The 18244-nt window shown below is 38.2% G+C and overlaps 1 long non-coding RNA gene across 1 annotated transcript in view; it reads right to left on the bottom strand.

The window, feature by feature from the left end:
- The window catches only part of LOC102007263, a 47715-nt gene extending 33834 nt beyond the window's left edge, over positions 1 to 13881 (bottom strand). Inside the window, exon 1 of the long non-coding RNA XR_261536.2 lies at positions 13780 to 13881. This is a non-coding gene — a long non-coding RNA (uncharacterized LOC102007263). The remainder of the gene's footprint in view (positions 1 to 13779) is intronic.
- Between the last annotated feature and the right edge of the window lie 4363 nt (positions 13882 to 18244).

Below are 18244 nucleotides of genomic sequence, written 5' to 3'. Positions count from 1 at the left end.
AAGCAACAGGATTCAAAAGAACTAGAAAACAGGGCTGCTTTTGCAGGTACCCAAAGCATGATGGGAACATGCCCTTCCTCTATATTTCAACCTGATTGTTGCCAGTAAGAATAACAATACTACCTGCATTCATTTAGTGTTAAAAGTGCCTCCAAATGATTAAAAAAGGGTCAATACTAATCGGCCTGCCTGCCTGCCTGCCTGCCTGCCTTCTTTTCTTTTTCCCTCACTCTATCTTTCCAGTTCTTTTTCCTTATGCCTAGTAGTGAAAAAATAAAAAATAAAAAGGACGCTAGTAGGTTAGACAGTCTGTGTATACTACCTCATTCTGCATGCAAAAGCCAATGGACTGCCCCATGAGGCAAGCCCATCACCTGTCCACACACCGCATTCATCGCTGTTCCCATTGCTTACCAATCTGCGTGCCTGTTCAAAAGATTAGTGACTCCCTTGCTTGTCCCTACCCCACATCCAAAGAGTTACCAAGACCTGAGACTGATTTAATTTTCTGGCTAAAATTCTCTCGTCACCAACTTCATCTCAATCTATGTCCCCAAAACTCTTCCTTGTCTCCCCACTGGTCTCAGTGACACCCCTGGTGACCCTTCTGATTGCTGCCTATACAGTCCTCTAAAAGGGAATCTGATTAAGTCTTCCTTTGTTGAAACATTACAATACTCACCAGATTCTTAGAAGAAAGCCATATAGACCTCCCAAGTAATACTTTTGTAATGGAGTCCTGCTCACCTACTAGTCTTTTTTCTCCTTACTTAAAAAAATAGCTTGCATTTTCGCAATCATAAACTGTAAACAGGTTGCCTCGTGTCTTTGTACCCACTTGCTCCTCTTACCAGAAAACTCTCCGTGTTATATTCCTGCCTTTACTCTGATTGATTCTCTCAATTTATAGGATTCCTTTCAGACATTAACTCCTCCAAGATGACCTCCACCCTGACTACCTTGATGCTCACCCAGAAAGTGAGTATCATAATGTGGTCACTTGTAGCTGCCTCAGAAATATTTGAGGAAAAATATAAAGAAATCCATATCACTTTGTTAAATGACTAGTTTGGCTACAGCACTTGTGTATAGAGACCTAAGATACTAACAACAAATCAGGACCCTAAGCTTCACATCCCACTTTTAAGTGTTTGGAAACACACAGCCACACCATTTTACCTGTACACTCACAAGGGTTGACAAGGTTCCTGCTATCACTGACGTCCAGTTTAGAAATAGAAAAATGGTTTACATTTTTCAAAAAATCCTAGACATGAATTTGCTAAGAGATGTCTCTATTTTTACTAATATAAAAATCAACCTCTATTGTTGCACAGTCCCATAATTGCCTAAAAGCCAATCAACTGCTCCCTTGTCACACTGGTTAGCAGCTGTCCATATGTCAGAGGGTGGAGAATCACACAGCTTTAACACGCTTAATTCTATCTACATCTAAATAGATGAGATAACTGCAAGTAAATCTAATCAAAAGAAAAATTACTACTTTCTTCATGATTAAGACCAAACCACTTGTATGGCAAAAATATTTTTAGAACTCATTTAATGTCACTCAAGACACAGGAGTTCATAATATTAACACTTAATTCTGTTATAAGCCAGCTGGTATCAAAACCAAGCCTATTATCTATTCACTTTAGAAGATCTATTCAATTTAGATCTCTAATGGGACATGTGACCAATGGCTTAGTATTCGCTGCATCCCCCTGGTGTTCCAGAGGGAGTGGGTATGCTGAGCACAGTTCTGATTTATCTTTCCAGTAGCAGAAGCCTACCACAAACAAGAACTTGCCCTCCTGCTGCTAACTTGTTCTTCTATTTCTTACATGGTTGACTGAAGAATATTGTGCCACCTTTTCTGGTACTGATGATCACCCAGATTCTTTCTTTAGGGTTACAGCATTCTTTCTCTAGCTGTTAGAAATGTGATCGGTTACTAGTTCAAGAAATTAGCCCACTTATGGTTAAATGCCCTCTTAGGGGAGAGCCACCGTCAATGGCCAACTCACGTAGAGGAACAAAAGTCCCCTTACTTCAGTATAGAACCTCTGTAAAGGGGTATCCCAGGTCCAAACCTCGCTCCAGGTTCTTCTGAGGCCTTGGTTGCATGCTTAGTCTGCTTCTCCATTTACCTAAACCTCCTCTGTTTATTTTCTTACAAGAACATTTACTGAGAACTCTGCTCAAAAACCTTTTACATGAAACTTTTCATCTCAAGAATCTACTTCCAGGTATCTTAATCTAAAATCAACTCAATAACTGCATAAAGCAAACATAGTGTGAAGCAGTAATTTTGCTGGCTTAGTCAATAGCTGATCTTAGTACCGATAAATGTTCCAATAAAGATGTGAACTTACTCACTGACACAGTGACAGTATCTAGAAAGCAATCTGTCAGTACCATTTAACTGAGACAAAATTTAGGAATCAACATATTAGCGTTCAAATGTATCTAATTTCTACAGTTTATCCTGAATAATTCCGAGTGCTTGGCAAAAATTTTCAGATAACTTTATCATCTCCCAAGTATATGAGGCATAATTAGAATTTCTATGTGAAATTCACATTGAAAGAGCACAAAGAGAAAAACTTGTGATGACTCCAAGGTGTGGAAAATGAATTTAGTTCAACTTCCAGAGAAATGCAAGAGGAGCTTTTCTGATCAAAATGAATGAGTACCATAGAATTTATTTTTCATGTGCTCAGTCTCTTCAGATCTCCTTCGGAAATGAAAGAAAGGCTGCCATGCAATCAAGTGATTATTTATCTCATCTACTTCTGCATTCAGAGGCTCAACAGATCCTAGGTTCGGGATTTGCCGGGGGCAGAGGGTGATAGTCATTGTTGCTGTTCTTGTTTTGACAGCACCATTCTGAAAGGTAGAAATAAAGTCCGTTGGTCCACCTGACGTCTCATTTGTCTCAGCTCACAGCTAAGCTTCTTTTCTAGAATGCATAAAGAAAATACAGGTAAACTTGAAAATGAAGGCCCAGCAGGAAAAAAAGTAATGCTTTAAGAAAATTTCACTATCATATTTAGGTTAGAAGTTTCCACACAGAAAATAAAAGGTTTGCCTATGAATTGAATCTTGTTTCCTTTAAGTGGAAAAACTGTTAAATACAGATAAATCACTAAGTTGATAATGGTTTCTCATAACAGATCCTACCCTTCTTGGGCAAAGGGAGAAATGCAAGTGGGGAGCAGACCCATTTGTTTTGTTTCCTGAGCACAAGGACTTTCACATTAAATCGGAAGTTTGCTCTCAAAGCAGGGAAGTCGTGAATGCAGTTGGATCTGCACTTACTATGTTTAATCAGTTTGGGATTCACACCAGCCACGGAGAAGCCAGGGGACCTTGTCTCCCTAGCTTCCTAACTGTATTCTGTCCATTATTTTCTGCAACTAGTAATCATCCATCTTTTCTGCCTACCGACAATAGGTTGCTTCCTTTGGAGGTTGAAAAACATTTCATAAAATTCAACACTGGTTACATTTAATCCTCAACTACATCCATCTGCAGGTTTTGCTCCCCTCAGTAGCAAAGCAAATAGATATTGTGAGAATCATTGTCAATACGGTTCCCCCTATCCCTGGTATCCAGGGGATACCAGGAACCGAACTGAGGACCTTGTGCTTGCCAGGCAGGCACTTGTGCCACTGAGCTATATCCTTGGCCCTGTCAACATGTTTTTAGATCTTTATAACACACATATTTTGGAACTCATACACTCAAAAGTTAAGTATCCTTTTCTATGCAGTGTTGAAAGCATTTATTATTCTGAAATTAAATCGAAATTGTTCATTTCCTAGAGAAGAGAAATATGAAAATCTTTGTTAGCCTGAGACTTAATCACCCAGAAATGTACAGTAAAATGACTTCATTCCCAAGTCTGGTAAGTTCACCGTCACTGATGGTAGAAAGCATTTTGTAGGTTTTCCGTAAGAAATCCTTTCTTTGTACATATCATATTCAAAAGCTTCATAAAGTGTATTTCTTGATCCTCAGATTATATTTTGCGGATCTAAATAAAATACACAAAATCCACTTTTCTCCTATTCACTTCAGCTGACAGGGTAGCTTGTGAAACAGTGTTAGTTATGCAGGATGATGATAAACATGAAAATGATATTAATATATCACAGGATATACATACATATGAATATTTTTAAGTATTAAAATGTTTTTCTTTTCAAAAACAGAAAAAAGGTCCATTTATCATCCTACTTTGACATGAATAAAGATAGCCATTCTGAAATTCGAAGGATAAAGTTTTGGAAAGATAAATAGCAGTGTCTCAGACACTCATGAAACAAGCCTTGCAATGAGCACCAGCTAGTCATGAGCTGAGGACTCTGAGATGGGTACAAGAAAGAAAGCGATTCAGAGAACGTGAGATTCCCGAGGAATCTTTATGAACATCTAATTCAACCATCTTTCTAAAGTCTGAATTCTTTCTACAACATCCCAGCAAAGTGTTCATTAGGCCAACTTTCCCACACATTAAGAGTTCAGTGTTTGCCAAGAAGCAAATTCCTTCTTAGAACATTAGAAAAATTTTTCCTTACACTGAGCTAAAACATGTCTATTACTTTCACCAATAGGTCAGTGTAATCCAGAACAAGTCTGATTCCTTTCCTCTAAGGCCTCTTCTATGGCTGGAAGCATCAAAAAATAGCAGACGTTTTCACTGAGTCTTCTGATTTATATCTTCCGTCTTTCAACTATATCTTCCACTAAGGATTCCAGTCTTTTCACAATATGAGTTAATGTCTAGTTTTTTAATGTTTGCTTTAAAATAGAGAACCCAGAAAAGAACCCCACATTTCTGGATATGGCCAAAACTGAAAAGAGCAATATTACACTCTATTTCTACACCCCAAGATCACACTCAATATTTCGTGGCCATGTCACATCTGCCGATCCAAAATGGCCTCTAAGCTGACTAAAAACTTAAACTTTTGGTCCTTAATGTATTCAAGAAGTAGTTATGGAATGTCACAGTGTGGTGTTACAATGCAAGGATCGCTATGAGGACTCAGTGTGACTTCCCAAGAAAAGGTAGGGTCCTGGGCCCAAAAACCTCATTTTTTCTAGCTATAGCTGTGTGACATGAGCACTTGTTAGAATTACCAATTTTCATACTAGATAACTATCTTGCTACTTGCTGGTCTCATTTCCAGAGCATATGGATGTGCCCTCTGCCAGCAATTTGGAGCACCAGCATGCCAGGTTTTCTAGCTCCTTCCAAATACCTGCTGAGAGAAGAAATGTTTGGGAAAGACAGGTCCAAGACTTTATAAATACCACTCCCAGTTAATACCGTCACCAGAAAGTAAACACTGGGAAATCACAGCCCATCACCTCTCTGATCACCTCTATTGAACTGCATTTAGTGCTTTTTCTTATCTAGGACTAAATCTTGTTATAAGAAATAACTGTAAGAACCTGGTGGACTGAGCAACTTTGTTGAAGATAACAGTATGTAGTGTAGCAACCATTGTTAATTCCTGTCATTTTGTTTGGAGGTCATGTATCGTTTTTTTGTTTCTGTGTCGGTTTTGTTTTTGTCTTCATTGTTGTTGTTTTGTTAGGTTGTTTTTCTCATTAAAGTAAAAAAATAACTGTAAGAAATTCATGACTGCACTGTTACCTTTCAGTAACTGAGAGTAGTGTTCATTTTATCATTCAGAATACCTCTCGGTGCTGTAATTTGGTATTCCCTGAGGAATCCGATGTTTCTACGTCTCTAACATTAGAATGGTTTCATACATTTAAAACAATGTTTTAAAGAGAGAACTGTAAGGCTATAAAAATAATGAAAAAATGCTACCAATGTTTGTATAAATAGCATGAAATATCTGCATTTCTCACTTTATCAATAACTGAAAAGGAGTCCTGGAGAGCATTTTGGGTAATTCTAATTGGATCTCATAAATATTTAGAGCTAATCAAGTTAAAGACTATCATTCAATTGCCCCTGGAGCGCCTACTTCCAACAATCTGCCAATAATTGATTGTTCCCAAATAACAAAGGCTCTAAGTTCATATGAATTTAAGAGCTACCTGGAGAACTTCTCTTAAAGTTGTATATTCTTAAAATAAAGTTTCCTTGTAATTGAAATGCAAGTAAATTACAGAATACACTTTGAGAACAATCTCGCAGAACCAATTTTGGATAACTTGAATCACTTCTCCCACCCTTCCCTGGGTCCTCTACTGCCGCTATGTATCCCTTTTGAAAGTCTGGTGACAAATAGTAAGTAGAATATTTATTAAGGGTTTTACTGAGCAGATGAAGAGATTATGTTCCTGCTCTTTCATAGCACACCAAAGCACATCAACTCGTGTTGATAGGCACGCTCACAAAACGAGTGCCTCACTCCGACTTTCTGATGGAGGGCAACCACTTATTTTGATGCTTCTGAGCAAAGAGAGCTTCAAATGCACTAAAGTGGGTCCAAATCACAATCAAATGAAACCGTGCATAGCACACGTACAGGACGTTTTACTCAACTGAACCATTTGCAATCAGTTTTTTTTAACCTTCTATTCCACTTTTAAAGAATTTTAAGGGAAAAACCTGGTGACCTCCTTATTTTTCCAGAAAGTAAGTTTTTTCAATATATTCATTACTTATAAACCATTTTAATTCAAGTAACATTAACTTTAGAAGATCCACTGACAAGTAGTTTGCTGTTATAAGAAGCTCAGGGAATAAATGTATAAATAATTAAATATTACAGGCAAGAATGAAAAACTGTATTTTTATTTTTGCTCTCTCCTTACCATTTCATAGATTTAAAATTCACTCTATGACACAGATTGATATTTACACCATAAAGTTTTCTACCTAGATCATCTACCTGATTTAGCAAAAGTGATAAATTTAGAAAAAACTTACTATAACTAAAAATTTACAATAAATATCTGCATAAAAGAGTCAAGTACTCATTCAAGTTTAAAAGTCACCTTTTCATAGATTTTGCTTACCTGTAAAAACTCAGTCCTTACATATATTCCACCATGCCATGATGAGATATCCAAAGGGAAAATTCAGTGTCTCAAAAATGAGCAATTTTATTTAGAAAATGGCCAGACAAATTCATAAGTCTTTAAATTTAAGGAAATGAAGCTACGACCAGTTGGAGCATGATTCATTTTCCTGTGCTATTTGCATTTTCTATCTCGTATGTTTTTAATTTTATAAACTTCATACTGTCTGTCTCCATGGTTACCAGCTCTTTATCATAATGAGCACCTGATCTATACAGAGGAATTAATATTTCCTTGTGAACTGCTCATGCTAAATTGTTAACAACTTCCATATTTTTGCAGTGGCTAGTTTAAGCTTTTACCTTCTGGCAACAATTTTCAAAGGGTCCCTGTGATATCTACTCACCCATCAAACTAAGATCTATAGGTACTGACCTTCACTCAATGAATCACCATGAATAAGCTTCAACAAAAATTAAAGCAATGTTTAATCTCGTCAACATTTTCCGCATAATAGCACATAGACAATGGTGGAAAAATACGTACAGATTTTGCCATGTTTCTTGGATTCATAGCCTGACTCTATCACTCACTTGTAAGAAAGCATTACCTAGGCCTCACTTTTCTCATCTGTAACACAGGATGAGTAGTGTCTACATTATTGGATTATTAGATTTATTAATGTGTGGAGTAGCTCTGGGTGCCTATTCATCACTATTTGAACAGTTTTTAAATTATAACTGGCAATCAATCAATCTGATCCCATGCTATGGTTCAGATGTGGTTTATGCCACCAGAGAGACGACTGTGAGTAAGGGCTTTGTCCCCAAGGTGGCACTGTGGCAAGGTGGTGAAACTTTAGGGGGAGCCCTAATGGGAGATGCTCGGGTCCTGGGGGGCCCCCAGAAGAGATTATGGGATACTCATCCTCTTTCAGACTTATTTGGCCAAGCAAACTCTTCTACACATGTGCTCCTCTTCCACAATATGACACAGCTAAGACAGAGAGAGAGATGTTCCTCACCAGAACTGAGCCAATGCCAGCTTTACACCCTTGAATCACCAACCTATGAGTTAAATAAACCCTTCCTTTTTATAAAGTAACCTGCATCAGGTATTTTAGTATAGTGACTAAAAACCAATATATCGTGCACAGCGTGAAACCGTGTTTTCTAAGAAAGTTTTGCCACAATAAGTTTGTTCATCCTCCCAGAAAACAAGCTAATCTTGACTTTAAAGTCCCTGTGTAGCACTTGCTATGTACTGTTAGATACCCCTATGCTTCTGAAAGTTTCATTCTTCAAACATCTGTTGTTTTTATTCTTAAACAAAGTTACTTCTGTATTTCTGAAAATTATAGCCCAACATGGACCACAGGCATTTTACATGTCCCCTCACTTAATCTCCAAATGCAATCCTGTGAAGACTGGTCCTCCCTAAATATAGATGAGAAGACTCAAGTTTTAAAGAAGTCAATACCGTCATCTCACCTCACTTGTAATGCCTATCATCAGGAAGGAAATGATTGAAATGTTGGTGAGGATACAGAGAAAGGGGAGCTCTTGTACCCTGTTGGGAGCTAACAAATTTGATTGCATAAAAGTGAAGAGTACAACAGTGGTCACTAGTGAGGGAAAGAAGAAAGGCAGAGTTTGAATAATGGGTACAGAAATACGGTTAGATGGCAAGAATTCATTCCAGGACTCTATAGCATAGCTGAGTGACATGGTTGACAACAATTCATTATGTATTTCAAAATAACTTCAAGGGAAGACCCCAAAGGATGGCAATACACAGAAGGGACAAATGTTTGAGGATATGGAAATGTTAGTTATCATCAATTTGATAATTGCAAATTGTATGCATGTATCCAGTTATCATAATGTAGCTCATAAATGTGTACAGTGTATCAGTAAAACAAAAAACAAAGAAGTTAGATATTCCATATGAGTTCACAAAGCTAATAAACTGCAGGTGTTAATTTTGGGTGAAACACTGACAGTCTTCAAAGTCTATGTTCAGCCTGTGTCATGGTTTGGGGGCTATTTTGCAAGGGGAACAACACAATACAGGACACATATTTTATAAGATTATTTTTAATAGTCACCCAAAGAATGCTATACAAAACAGTGCAGAAAACCTGTCCAAAACTAAGACCAAGGAAACTAGCCGAGGGCCTGGATCTCACAGAAATGTCCTGCATGAGTCCAGCTGAAGACCTAGAGCTCCTAACAGTGCCTCCCACAAGTCTAACTGGAGACCTAGAGCCCATAACAGTATCTCATGCAGGCCTGTTTCACAGATCTGTGCTGGAAAGGCCCAAAGGTCAGTGATGGAATCTAGGAAGTCTGTGCCAGCAGGATGAAGGATCTGTGCTAGCAGGCTGAGGGATCTGCACTGGAGCCAGGAAGCAACATGCAAAGTAAGAACCAGAGCTCCCCTGAAAGGTACCACAGCCATCCTCAGCAAAGTGAGGTCCCGAGCTCCTCCGATGGTAAAGACAGCCGAGTTCCCATCAGGAAAGCCAATGCAGCAAGCTTCTCCAGGAGACTGGCAGTGCCCCATCTTCCCCTCTGGAGCCAGGAAGCAATGCTCAAAGTGAGGACCAGAGCTCGCCGAAAGTGAGCCAAAGCTATTCTCAGACCAACAAGGTCCAGAGCTCCTGGCCCAATGAAAACAGCTAAGTTCATCAGAAAAGCCAGCATGACAAGCTCCTCCAAAAGAACCAACAGCTCCTTACAGCTTCTCTCAGCTTCTACCAGCTCCCAACAGCCAAACTCCTTCTTCTCCAATTCTGCCTCTTGTGCTGCTGACAACAGTCCTCAGGTGGGCCTCCCACACCCAGCACAACACTTACTCAGTTCAGCTGGGGGTTATAAGTTGACCCAGTTGTCAATACACTACAGCCTGTTACAATAGATAAAGTGCTAAGTAGAGAGGTAATCTCACAACTCTTCAAAATTAGCCCATAGAGCCTTCTTAACTGACTCCCAAAAGCTAAGCAATGCAATACTATATTTCTGAGGGTAAAGTTCCTCTATCTTTCTGGACAAAACAGGTTTATGTGTGTAATTAATTCCCATGTAACTGAAGCTCACTGGTGTGAGTCAGAAACACATCTCCATGGGCTCTAAATTGTGTCCAGAATCATGCCAAAATGACTTTTCTGGATCTCTCTCATACACTCTGTACAGTCCTAGCATAAAAGTTATTTAGCTTCAATAAGTGTTCAAATTTTCTTTTCAGCTACTGAGTGGCTCCAGCAAATGTGGCTTATCCTGTCCTACTAGGCTAATGATTAGTTAGCCTAGCACAATGTAGTCAGTGGCAGCCAATGGCCTATTATTGATGGGAAATAGTGACTAGCTTCAGGTTGGTCCTTTTTTAGTTATGAAGCTCCAGTAAAATGCTTTGGCTTGGTTCAGTTGCTACAGAAGAAGACTGGAGTTTATGTTTTTTCTTGTTTTTGTTTTTGTTTTTTTCCGGTACCGGGAATCGAACTCATGACCTTGCGCTTGACAGGCAGGCACTGTGCCGCTGAGCTAAATCCCCAGCCCCAAGACTGGAGTTTATGAATCCCTGACACCCTCCGGTTTCTGCAAAACCCTGATGTCAGCTTATACCGCCCCCTCTGGTGAATTCCAGGGATTCATCCCTTCAGGGCCTAGCCCCAACTCACTTTCAATACTTATAAAATGAGCAGAAGCCACTACTTTCTTCTCTGAAACCATTTATAGTTGGGAAATTTTGACCTTCTCTCTTTAGACAAGTGACTAAAGTAGTATTATCCCTGAGTATCACTGGATATTCTATTTTAGTGAAAGGTGGTATTAGCTTAGATTTTCTTGACCTGAAAAACTAAATTCTCCATTTGATCACACAAATACTTAATGTAGTAGCCCAGGGCTTTTAATTAACATATGTTACCCAGATTCTGGGGCTTCAGCTAGACACAGATTCTGAACAAAGTACATTCCTGTTTTAGATGTTATTGCCTCTTATACTTACATAGACATAAATTCTTGCTAGTAAAATTATTATGGAAAAAATATGTGATAACCAAATTTTGAGTGAAGATTCAAAATAATTTTTTTTTTTTTGGTACCAGGAATCTAACTCAGGACCTTGCACTTGCCAGGCAGGTGCTTATGCCACTGAGCTATATCTCTGGTCCCTCAAAATAATTTTAATCTAAATATCTTCATAGTTTGGCCCCAAAGTAGACTTTTTTCTTAAAGTAATTTATACTATGACTAACATAATAATGACTAAATATTACTCAAACTCTGATCTTATGCTAACTTCATTCATCTATGATTTCATTAACAAAATATCTACTAAATATCTATCATGCTAAGAACTGTTCTAGTGACTGACCATTCAGTAGTGAACAAGACAGGAGCACTTCCTACCACTCATGGAATTTTCGCTTTTGTGTATTTGTTTATGTGCTAAACACATAAAAACATTTAATGTAATTTCAGAAATTAATAGACAGTATTTGCAAAAAGAGAGAGGGAACGGAGAAAGAGTAATGTGAGTTTTTGTTTTGTTTTTTAGTGAGATGCTCAGAAAAGGAAGTGAAGCTTAAACGGACCCCTAGCAATGGTGAGAAAAACAAGCACGATAGTGTCGGTGGGAAAAGTATTACTGGCACAGAAAACAGCAAGGGCAAAGTCTACAGGGAAAAAAAATCATAGTATTAGCATGTTTATGAAACAGCAAAAAGGTGGGTGTGGTTGGAATGAAATGAACTTCACAGCAGCATCAGGAAGGCAGGCAGAGAGGCCAGAACATGTGCGGACTTGTGAGTCTTGGCAAAGAGCTTGGACTGTTGCCTAATGTGATGAAATCAGAGGGTTATGAGGAAAAGAGTAAATTATTGGATTTTTCTAAAATGACCAGTTAGGGTAGTAAGAACAGAAAACTGAAAGGTAGACTATGACCTGACTTGAAAACAAGGACTGTAAGGCGGCACACAGAAGCACATACAGCACTATCTTTGTCAAATTGCCTGAGTGAGCTCAGTATTGATTTGGAAAACTTAAGCAACTTTATTTTAATACTATTTGGGCTCAAACATCCCTGCACCAACTTCTCCCACTCTTCTACAGATAGGTCAAATTGATGCAGGAAAATAAAACCCCCTGACCTGAACGATATCTGGGACGAGTTTATGTTCTCTAAAATCAAAGAATGAATTTTAGGAACAACGGAGGTTAAGAGCAGAATATATTTATTGAGGGAAAGAAAGCTTCTGTTCAAAAGAGGGACAGAAAAGGGGCCCGAGTGGGTTGCCACTCGGCAAGACTCTGTCTTTTCTACAGACTTTTATAGAGCAAAACCACGAGGTGAGGTGGGTCCAAGGTAGGAGAAAAATGGGAAATCAGAAGGTGGACATGAGGTGGGACAAAACTATGGTCAGCAAATACGAATTGTTCAGGTAAAATTGATTAAATTGGGATCAAATGGGGAAGCAAGTCACATAGCAAGTGCACATGAATACAGAACAGGGGCTTTTCCTGTAAGGGGTTGGGTCAGTGACTCTTCAAAGTGATTGTTACCTATTTAGAATACCAATCCCTGATGTCCATCCCTAGGGAGGTACGTGGGTGCATTTGTTTCATCTTTTGTCTTGAGGTCTGGCCCACAGCAAATATGTATCTTATCTTGTGTTTCATGTTGGCTCCTTCGAGGGCCTGGTCCTGTCTGACTGCCTATAATATTTCTATCTAACTCAGCTGCCTATAACAAAATCATTAGTTGATCTCTTACTACACTAGTTTTAAAGAAAACGTTAACTATCCACATGTATTTCAAACTTAAAATCAAACCGGTACTTTCAATGTTGAAAACCCAGAAGGATGTCTTTAACAATACTAAGTTTATTGTGCAGACTTTAGCTGACTGAAATAAATATAGGAAATAAAATCTCCCGAATGTTCATATAAGGATATAAGAGAATATTTAGGAAGACATAAAAATTCTCTACTTTTAAAAAAAAATAGCTGATAGTGAGTCTGTGTCTCCAAAGAAATAGTCCATTGGAAAGGTAGAAATCTACATGTAGCACAAGACAAATGAGGCAATTAGCAAGAACTTGTTAAAATAATCAAATTTAAAAGAAGCCATACTACCATTATTGTGCAGTTATCCTCTGACTTGCAATTTTCTAAGCACACTGGTTTATTTTTTTGCTACCTCTTAGTCTCTCATATATTTTTGTTGCCATATTGATCTTATCAAATTATTATTAGCTAATGTTACTTCCAGAAGGAGTTAAGGCTTAAATATGCACGTAATTAATGATCAGGTTTTAGAATAATAATCTGACATTTTATAAGTATTTAGGAATACTTGGGAGTGGGAGAGGTTATCTCCTAAAATATGACGGGAAAATCACTGAACTGCACTCCTGGATAAAGAAATTCAGAATTCTACAATCTGAGTCCTAAGAAATGTTCTGCTTACATAATTTAAACCGTATTTGCTGAAGTTCGTGTCTTTTGCACCCAAGTAGTTTTAATTATCTTCCAAGATGTTTTCTTAAAACACTTCCTTTCTCATTGTTTTTAAGTGAATTAACAAACATCCTAGCACATTAGGGATCTGGTGACAGGAATTCCTCTCCTTGGGAAAAAGACCACTCAGCTAGGTTCCCCTCTCCGCGTTGTTACGTCTTCATTTCAGAGAAAGAGGCACAATCCCTTGCGCGTGTAGAACCCCTGAAACGGGCTGGAAAACACTTGCTGTCACTTCCTTACTTACATCTGGGCTTTTCCATAAACAACATCACCACGCACTGCACACTAACAGGCGACTCCAATCCGGAAGCCCCGCGAGCTGGTTCCTGCGCATCTCGCAGGGACGCGACCCTCACGCCCTCAGCCAATTACAGCCGAGCGCGCTGGTGCATCACGGGAGTCGTAGGCAGGGGCATTCTGGGAAATGTAGTCTGGGAACTCCGCCCCCACCGCTATTCCTGTAATGGCTGCTTCCCGGAAGGTAATGTAGGAGCTCAGCTCTGAGGATACTTGGATTGCCCCAATGTATTTGTAAAACGGGGCAGATCTGCACCTTGCCGGGCCAAAGGAGGGATTCTTTTCCAAATCTTTGTAGCAAGTCTTGGAGTGAACTTGCTTCTTTTCTCAGTTTCGTTTATCTTTTCTTTGTAAAAGAACTGATCAACTTTAAATCTAGTTCCCTCTTCTTGGACAAACTGTTTTCTCTGCGTTTTACCCATTTCCCTCCCCACCCTGGACTGACTTTAAAACAATTTTTAAATCCTTCTTCCCACCCTGCTCCGGTAGGCCGTGTCCCGTGTAATCTCTTAGCCTCAGCGTCCGGAGATCCAGACAGAGACCATTTCAATCAGAATTTCACAGATATCCTTTCTTTGGTAAGTCTTAATCCCTCACAGTTTCATGGAGTTACGTATTGTGTGACTTTACCCAAATTTGTGTGTATTTCCCAGACGAGAGAGACATGAAGAAAATGTAATTTTTACTCACTAGGATATTTTAAATTTCGGAGTGTCTTGTGCTTTTTTTTTTTTTTTTCCTGTTCTTAATTATGTTTTACTTTTTAATTTGTTTGGTTTATGCATATGTGCTTGACATTCCTGTTGAAGAATTGCAGGAGCACGTTGGTTTCATGAGATTATCCTCAAATGACTGTCTTTAAGAACTTTTTACTTTCCTTTTACTTTCCCTTTTTTTTTTTTTTTTTTCATCTGTAAAGTGAAATGTACAGTTATCTGCAGTGATTCGTACACTTAGAGATTGGGTGGACTGTTATTTGTCATGGTATTGTCATTCCAAAAGTAGAAATTTTTAATGGATCCGTTTTGTTTCCATGTTTAGATTCTAGGAACCTTCAGCCTTCAAGATCCGGACATCATGACCTCAGTTTCAGTACAGTTGTTCTTAGTCGTCATTTCACTGCTTCTGCTTCTGCCTGGGGCTGAAGCAGTGGAAGCTGGAGATGCAATTGCTCTCTTGTTAGGTGTGGTTCTCAGCATTACCGGCATCTGTGCTTGCTTAGGGGTGTATGCACGAAGGAGAAATGGACAGATGTGACTTCTAAGGGCCTGCTGAATCCAACTTCACCCTGAAAACCTTTGTACCATTGAGACCCTACCTGACTTTGGTCTCTAAAGTCACCAACAAACAGTGCATAGCGTGTTTCACATTCTGAGTTGTTTCCCATAAAAGGGGAACAAATCAGTATTTGTTAAGTGGGAAAAGATGTTTTCTTTTTAACAAATAATGAACTGAAAAATGCAGCCAATAGTTTGTTACTTAGAAAGAAGGTCAAAAATGTAAGATGGCTTTAAAATGGATAAGTAATATTTCATAGGTTGAGAATTCCCAGAACACATGAACTAGAAATAAGGATGCTCTTGCCCAGAATTTTCCAAATGACCAGTATTTAGTTCCACTCACTGACTCCTGAGATGTTGGGGAGTCTTTTCTCCATGTTTTCAGATTTTTATTTTGTTTTGCAAGTTAATATTGTACTTAGATATCAGATATCCAAACAATGAAATTTTTATCTCTGTGGGAGAAAGTTTAGAGAAAAATATATTCAATATAACTAATACTGGAATAAAATAAAAAGATTTAATTTTTTAATATAACCTTTATATTGACATTGAAATGGAAAAAAAAATTACTGTAATAAAAAACGCTTTAACATTGAGTGAAACCCCATGGTGAGAAGTACAGTACTATATTAAATATAAACTTACATTTTGAGGTCACGTGTGGTGTTCATTTCTGTTTATTTTGAATATTTTTTACGTATATATGAACTTCTATATGTTAAGTAGGAAAGGATGGGTTGCCTTATCTTAACTGATCACTAGCTTGAAGAGATTGTCAGTTAGAAGTGGATAGTATTGAGGTAGGAAAGTGCCCTGGTGGAAAATCTACAGATACAGAAGGAAAGAATAATGACCTGTGCTGATTTGCAAGCCAGCCAAATAAGACATACATACACTTTCTGAGACTTAACTGCTTATAGAGTTCTCCAACCAGCAGCATTGTTTACTTGGGGATTTGTTAGAAATGCAGACTTTAGGGTCTTCATATAATTGAATCAGAATCTATTTGTTCAAGAGCCTAAGATAACTTACACACTGACGGGTTCAGTAAGACCGCTGCAACTTACTAGAACTCAAGTCATTATAGGCACTTTTGATTCCTAAAACCCTCCCCTGGCGGCATAGCAGTGGGGTAAATCCTGGAATTCTAGGCTAAAGCAGGGTCCTTCAGTGATTCATTGGATTCCAAGGATGGAGCCAGTGTAAAGTAGTCTTAGTAAATCAGACTCTTTGATGGTTTCACTGGATAAGTAGTTAAGTCTCTAGTTCTCTGGGTGACGTTAAGAACCTCCATTTTCATCACAAAACCAGCAGCAGCAAATAAAATCTGGTTTAAAATCTTGGAGCATGTTTCTCCAAGAGTGAGCTGACCTGGTTTGCATGGGCAGTATGGCAAAGTGTATAAGGCGTAAGGGACACTCAGTAAAGATATGGAAAGTAATGGATCAGCTTGATCAGAGAAAACAGTAACAGGTAAATTGGTAGTTACATGTTGTAATTAATGTAGCTTGATTTTGCATGCCTTTTTGTAAAAAAAAGGGATGATACAAATCGTAGAATCATTTCATCTCCCATACAAACTTACGGGTCATTTAGGGAGGCTGCTGCTTCCTCATAAGTCAAAACTTTTTACTGGAATGGAAAAAAACAAAAGTATGTTTTAAATCACAGTTGTCATTTGGTCACGTGTTTTTTAAATCTTCAAGATAAAACTAGAGCAAACATTCTTTATTAAAATGTTTATTTCCAGAAGTCCCTAAGTAGAATTAGAAAACTGCCGTTTTCCTATGTTCCTCTTAGCAGGGAATTCTGGGGTAGCCTGCAGGAATTTCCAATGACTATGATGGGAATAATGTCTTCCAAAAATAGCTTCATTTCCCACATAAGTTGGATTATATGGCTTTGCCTAAAAATAGCAGGCACTGGTATAATGACTTAAAACTTCTAGCCACCAGCTCCTTTGAGAGTCTGAGAGCTACTGTCCTTTTCCCTAGAGAAGTGCCAATGTATGCTAGCATATTTTAAATTAATTTCAGAATTCACAGAGCTGAAGTCCATTCAGGAACCCCAAATTGGAAATTTCTTATATTCTTTTCATTAAAATTTTTGTTTAAGATTTTTTTTCTAGTTCTAGAATTGCTTGATTTATTTTGAGGGGTGATACCTGCTGTGGAGCAGGTGCAACCAAAATGGGAAGTATTCCCCATGTATCCAGCACAATTTAAATTACAATGTTTTCTTTGTGTTAGCTTGATTAAAGGGCAGAAGACCGAGTTGAAATTAACAAATGAAGAATTAAGATCCTTACCAATAGTTAATATTTCTTTTTGTCTTATTTTAACTTTCCTTTTCCCCTGCTGCCAAAAGTGTATCATTTCTCTCTGTTTTCATGACTTTGTCATCAGCTTTTACATGTTTGATTAGAGTGTATCTCTGTGTGATCTTTGTCTTTATCCTGTTTAGGGTTTGTTTGCTCAGTTTCTTGAATGTTCAGGTTTGTCTTTTCCCAAAGTTAGTAAATTTTCAGCCATCATTTCTTCAAATACCTTCTCAGGCTAACCCCTGTCCCTTTTTTTCTAGGACTGCAGTGACCCAGTGGTAGATCTTTTGTTATAGATGCATACATCCCTAAAACTCATTTATTTCTTCAGCCATGTTTCCTTGTTGTTCATGTTGGGTAATTCCTTGGGTTCTATCCTCAGGTTCACTAATTCTGCTTTTGTATTTTTTAGTTCAAAATTTACCATTTGATTTTTCTTACCACCTTCTATTTCTTTGCTGAAACTTTTTTCATTTGATTCAAGCATGTTTGTGATTGTTCATTGAAAGACCTTTCAGATCACTGCTTCAAAATTCTTGTCACATAATTCTAACATTTTGTGTTGTTGCCATGTTAAGCACTTTATGAACTGAACCATGGGTCTTTCTTAAGTAACATGAAAAAAGTTCAGTGACTGCTCAAGTCATTTAAGGAGATGCAGGGAATTTGGTTTTGCCTCTTCAGGAGAAAGACAGATCTACTCCATAATCTACCATGATATTTGTCAAAAATATTCCAACAAATCTCATTAAAACTTATAAAACTTATTTAATGTTCGTCTCCTACATTGAGGAGTGGAAAAGAAGCTT

The sequence above is a fragment of the Chinchilla lanigera genome, unplaced genomic scaffold (assembly GCF_000276665.1).
Source record: "Chinchilla lanigera isolate Chin_1 unplaced genomic scaffold, ChiLan1.0 scaffold00031, whole genome shotgun sequence".
Classification (NCBI taxonomy): Eukaryota; Metazoa; Chordata; class Mammalia; order Rodentia; family Chinchillidae; genus Chinchilla; species Chinchilla lanigera.
The sequence above is the reverse complement of the archived record's forward strand: the minus strand, read 5'-3'. Positions and strand labels throughout refer to the sequence as shown.